Below are 6,240 nucleotides of genomic sequence, written 5' to 3' on the forward strand. Positions count from 1 at the left end.
ACAAAAAAGTAGTTATTTTGGTTAGTAGCCTTATTTTTTATGTTTAATTACACAGAATTCATGATAAATTAATGTTGTTTATAAAATGTCATAAAACTGGGGCCCCCTGGCACCATCTCGCGGCCCCCCTGTTTGAAAACCCCTGCTCTAAACCATGTCGAGTAACATCAAGTTTGGCATATAAGGGATATATGGTGGCAGGTCGGGCTGGTGCATGCCTGCACATTATGAGTATCCTTCAGTCATACCAGGCTGAACTGCCAGGAAATAAAGTCAAATTGAAGTGAAGATGGTTATGGTGGGTTTATTTAGGGTTTAAGGATCTCTGGTAAGATGTTGAAGTCAACAAACATTTTTTAACATTCTGCATGATTGCTTTAGGTTTATTGTCACTCATTTAATACTATTTTATTTTTTAATTTATTTTATTATCCATTTGGCGGACGCTTTTAACCAAAGCGACTTACAGTGAATTACAAGCTATCATTTTTTTTAATACGTGTGTTTCCTGGGTTCAAACCCATAACGCAATACTCTACAACTGAGGTTAAACAGGAATTTTATGCATTGTACAACTAACTGTAACTTAATAAAAACTAGTAAGAAGTGATGCTAAGTAAAGTTGACTAATTATATACAGTATAGGTCAGAGTAGCTGTTAGAATTCACAATGAAAGTTTATTCAGATTATTAAATTGTGTTGGATTTATTCTGCTCTTTTCCTTTTTTTGTTTAGGATTTGCTGCATTCTGTTAATTCATCACCAATGGAGAAGTTGCTTCATTTTCTGCATGCTTTTCTCAGTGCACTGTCACTTTAAATACTCTGTATGGTGGATTCATACAAACACAGGCCAGTGCTCATTTAACACTCATTTAGTTGTGCAGAAAGATTCATTTAAGTTGCACATTATAGACGAGGTCTGACAAAGTTAGTTTTCAAATGTTTCTGTCTACTATTTATTAATCTCCTCTCAACAGGATTCTGGACATTCACACAGAGCAACTTAAATAAATGTGTTCTCATCCAGAAGAATTGGGCTGATGCACAAGTTTACTGCAAAAAGTATCACATTGACTTTGCCACGGTTGCAAGCAATGAAAACATTGCCCCATCTCATTACTCACTTCAGAGTTTGAGGGCTGATTATTTTTTATCAGTAAACATCGGTCAGAATGAGCCTGCAGTTTCTCTGTCTCAAGATCTCTCCAGTCTGCAATTGTCTCCCATGCAGGTTTGTCATGGCCCCAATATTCTGCAGGACTTCATGCATCAGCATCAATGAAAAGCTTGAAGTCAGGGCATTGATTCGGGCAGTGGCATAGTGTGTAAGCCCTGGGATCAAATCTCTGGCTGCTGGGAAGAAGCTTATAATGCAGAACGTGGCCTTCAAAGAGAGAAGACTTTGGATATGTCGAATATGCCCCATTCAACACTGACCCCATCCCCTTACCACCCAGACACACTTTTACACACACACACACACACACACACACCATTTTTCAATATCAAATGTTTATCTTTTCAGTAGCAATGCAGCCCGCAGAAAACAGCAAAAATTGTGACAATTTGATGAATGCATGAAATGGTGAAACAAGTATAAAATGGTGGACAAGTATAAAAATCAAAACTTGAAGGCCAGTAGTTCAAAATGATATATTGACATAAAGGTATGTATTAGTTTATATTAAGATGAATTGGGGGTCAAAAATGGTAGTTATAATGGATTTGAATGGGGCATTTTTTGTCTCTGGGATCATGTGTGTCAGTTTTTGCGTAGCTTAGCCATTTTAAGTCAATTTTTAAAAAACTGAAACTTAAATTTTAAAATTGATCACAAATGATTAACCTCTGGAAATTTTGAGCAATATTCCAACCTGATCTCACAAATTTCCGTGGCATAGTCACATAATTTTTTGTTAATTTTTCCATGGCATTCTCACGGATTTCCAAATTTTTCGTGGCCCTGCCATGGACTTTCTGTCACGGATTGGTTACTCAACTGCTTTTTCCTATTTTCTTACCATTGTCGCTTTGGTTTAGTGTTAGATTTACATAAAATGACATCCCTCTCAAACCCAACTCTAACTCCAACGGCAGGCGACAATTGATTAAAGATTAGATAATATATAAGAATACATCAGAAAAAAATAGTATAAACCAATTCTTAAAGTGACATACTAACGCAAACACCAAATCTAACCCTAAACCGAAGCGACAATGGTAAGAAAATAGGAAAAAGCAGTAACCAATCAGTGCCATTAAAAAAAAGGGGAGATCTGTGAGAAGGCCACGGGAAAATGAGCAAAACATTCCGTGACTTTCTTGGGTGGGGGGGTACTGTCATAAATCCAGGATGATCAGTAGTGTGTGTGTGCGTGTGTGCGTGTGTGTTTGTTTATTTTACCTGTTGATGATGGATCCTCTCGTGTGCATTCACTCCTCCCACTTGTTTCACTAATTATCCTCCAGCCGTGTCTCGTTTTCTGCCTTTCTATTTATAGCACTTTTGTCCTGTCTTTGTCACGCGCTCACTGTTGGATGATCTCTGTCACGCTCGCTGTCCAGGGTTCCAGCTCGTTTTTCTTATTCTCGCTCCAGGTTCAATTACCGGCGTCTGAGGGTTTTCCCCGCTCTGGATTTTGTCATCCTGTGTTTCGGCTGTGGAATACTGTAAAACTTCGAATAATAGCCCAGGCTTTTATTTTCCCAAACTTATCATCACACCAGGCGTCTAAAAGAGACAGGCGTCTATTTGGGACTCGGCTATTATTTGAAGTTTTACAGAAGTCTTGTATGCACTTTGATCCTGTTCTCCAGCACTACAGGTTCGCTTTGCCTTTAAGCGGTACACCTGTTCCCTTTCGAGGAACTCGAGCTGCGTCGCCATAGCAACGCTTTGGGGAACGCCTCGGCGTGACTAATCTGAAGCACGTGTAAAACATAAACAATGATGAGATAATTGTATACTGACCGTGATGCCGTGCGGACCAGGGGTATAAGAAGGCATCCTACACAAACACACTCGCTTTTAGTGCCTCAGCAAGTGACTACGTGTATGTATTAACACACTCTGAAGTATGTCTAAGAAGTTTAAGTTGTGCGTACCTCCCTGTTCGCGTTACATCACGGACACGGACACACACAACCTCTGTGTTAAATGTCTTGGAGCGCAGCATGCACAGTTTGGTCTTGAGGGATCTGACTGTGTGCATTGTGAACGGCTTCCCTTGCACGTGCTGCGTTCTCGCGTCACACTCTTCGAGAAGGGTGCTCAGGCTCGCGCCCCTCACGGCTCTGGTCCCGCTTCTGCTGAGGCAGAACGGCGACTGCACTCGTGGGGGTCGCAAATGGATCTCACTGAGGAGACGGAGTCGGTTTCTCTCCCCTCCTCGGTGGCGTCACTCCCTCCCTCTGGTGTGCCAGGAGCTGTTCCTCCTGCCCCCGTAGGTAGTCCAACGCTCTCTCTGTCTTCTGAGGACGTGGACGTGTTAAGTGTTGATGCAGGAGATATCGGAGACTTTGATGACGCACCTACGGTCTCCCCCGCGTACGATGAGCTGGTGGAGGCGGTTACTCTTGCTGTGTCTCAGCTCGGCTTGGACTGGCCGGCTGAGCAGGAGTGCGCTCGTCCTCAGAGCCGTCTGGATGAGCGGTATCTGAGGCAACCAGCACAGCCTATTAAGCGGCGCCTCCCCTTCTTCTCCGATCTCCACGGTGAGCTGTCTAGGTCTTGGAGTCATCCCTATTCAGCCCGTACGTTTACCCCTCAGTCCAACATCTATTCTAACATCTCGGGGGCAAAGGATCACGGGTATGGATCGCTACCCCAAGTGGAAACGACTCTGGCGAGTTACCTGTCTCCTTCCTCGGCTTCCTCTCTGAAGGCACCCTCGCTGCCAAATAAACCATCCCGCATCACGTCCGTGCTCGTTGGTAAAGCCTTTACGTCGGCAAGCCAGGCGGGCGCTTGTCTGCACACCATCGGGCTGTTACAGGCGTCCCAGGCTGAGTCATTACAAAAACTGGCTAAGGATAAGGAGACGGACCCAGACGTGGTCAGTTCGCTGCGTCTGGCGACGGATGTCTCCCTCCGGGCAACTCGCGAGGCGGCAAAGTCGGTCGGGCGTGCTATGGCTGCACTGGTGGCAGTTGAGAGGCATCTTTGGCTGAATTTGTCCAACATTAAATCAGCTGATAAGGTGTTTCTCATGGACGCCCCGATTGCTCCCTCGGGTCTCTTTGGCAACGCTGTTAATTCCGTGGTCGAGAGATTCCAGGAAACGCAGAGACAGGCTGCGGCTTTCAGAAGATATCTTCCTCGTCGAGATCGCTACGAGCCTGTTGGGCGTGCGTTGCCCCAACCATCTTGTAGTTACTCTCACAGAGATCGTCAGAAACAGAGTGTGGCGTCCCGTGCTCCCCCTCAGAGCTCACGGGGGACCGGACATCGCGCTCAATCACGGAAATCCGAACCGAGATCGGATCTGAGACACGTCATCCAAGCGAGGAAGGCTTCTTCGAAGAAGAGATCCTAGTATCAGGCGTAGCGGGGGCTCCCCCTGCCGGGGCAGAGTGGTATGCACCTCAGTTTATGGTGCCCGCTGTACCTCGGTGCCCTCTACGCATCATGACGCCAGCTCTGCCGCACGTAGCGCGGCAGGGCAGAGCAGTCTTTATTTCACAAAGTTCACAAAGCACACAGAGCACACCAGAGACCAGTCTCGAGCGATTGGTTCCCTTGGTAAATTACATTGCGGCGTGGGAAAAGCTGCCCAATGTATCAAAATGGGTAATACGCACAATCGAGCACGGGTATGCCATTCAGTTTCAATGTCACCCACTTCGGTTTTCCGGCGTTCTGCCCACAGCAGTGCGACCCGAGCAGGCTCTAATTCTAGAACAAGAAGTAAACTCACTTTTGTGCAAGGGGGCTGTAGAGATTATTCCTCCACACGAGAGAGACACAGGGTTCTACAGCAATTATTTCATTGTCCCAAAGAAGGACGGCGGATTACGTCCCATTCTGGATCTCAGAGAATTAAACCGCTCAGTTATGCGGTTAAAATTCAAAATGTTGACACTAAAACACATTGTCACACAAATAAGGTTGGGCGACTGGTTTTCACCATAGACCTCAAGGATGCGTATTTCCACATTTCCATCCTTCCCCAACACAGGAAATTCCTGAGGTTTGCGTATCAGGGCACAGCATACCAATATCGGGTTCTTCCTTTCGGACTGGCATTATCACCCCGCACATTCACGAAATGTGTGGATGCAGCTTTAACCCCTCTGCGCATGAAAGGCATTCGCATATTGAATTATATAGACGATTGGCTCGTTCTGGCGGAGTCAGAACAGATGGCGGTTCAGCATCGAGATGTTGTTCTTGCACATATGAGAGATCTGGGGTTGCGGCTGAATACCAAAAAGAGTGTGCTTTCTCCTGTTCAGAGAACCACTTATTTGGGATGCCACGACGATGCAGGCGCAGCTTTCGCCTGCACGTATCGATGCCATCATGACAGCCGTGAGAGCGTTGAAGCTGGGCCAGCTATGCACGGTGAAGCAGTTTCAGAGACTGCTAGGTCTTATGGCAGCCACGTCCAGCGTTATCCCCGCGGGTCTGTTGCACATGAGACCTCTACAGTGGTGGCTAAAGACCAAGGGCTTTTCCCATCTGTCTGTATGCCTTCCCCCCGGTCACGTTGATCCCAGGGGTTCTGGAGAGAGTTCGCCAGGACAAGGTTCGGCTCTTGTTAGTAGCCCCCTTCTGGCCAGCCCGGGTATGGTTTTCGGACCTCATGTCCCTTCTGGAAAGCCCCCCGTGGGAGATCCCTGTCAGGAGGGACCTTCTGTCTCAGGTAGGGGGTGCAGTCTTCCACCCCCGCCCGGAGATGTGGAAACTGTGGGTCTGGCCGCTGAGGGGGCCAGGCTCATAGACTCAGGTCTCCCAGATGAGGTTGTGGAGACCATTCTTAACTCCAGGGCTCCCTCCACACGGAAACTTTATTCCCTTAAGTGGAAAGCTTTCACCTCTTGGTGCTCTGCTCGTCTGGCAGACCCAGTCAACTGCCCCGTCGACGTGGTGCTGAGGTTTCTGCAGGAGCGTTTCTCTGATGGATTAACTCCTTCCACCCTTAAGGTTTATGTGGCAGCAGTTTCTGCCTACCATACTCCTGTGGAAGGCTCATCAGTGGGTAGACACCCATTAGTGGCTCGCTTTCTTCGTGGGAC

At 46.9% G+C, this 6,240-nt stretch overlaps 1 protein-coding gene across 1 annotated transcript in view; it reads right to left on the reverse strand.

The window, feature by feature from the left end:
- LOC129431987 (C-type mannose receptor 2-like) overlaps nt 1–2,453 on the reverse strand; it is an 89,990-nt gene extending 87,537 nt beyond the window's left edge. The window contains exon 1 of the mRNA XM_073869756.1: nt 2,408–2,453. The gene's annotated coding sequence lies outside the window, so the exon portion shown is untranslated. The remainder of the gene's footprint in view (nt 1–2,407) is intronic.
- Between the last annotated feature and the right edge of the window lie 3,787 nt (nt 2,454–6,240).

The sequence above is a fragment of the Misgurnus anguillicaudatus genome, chromosome 1 (genome assembly GCF_027580225.2).
Source record: "Misgurnus anguillicaudatus chromosome 1, ASM2758022v2, whole genome shotgun sequence".
NCBI lineage: Eukaryota > Metazoa > Chordata > Actinopteri > Cypriniformes > Cobitidae > Misgurnus > Misgurnus anguillicaudatus.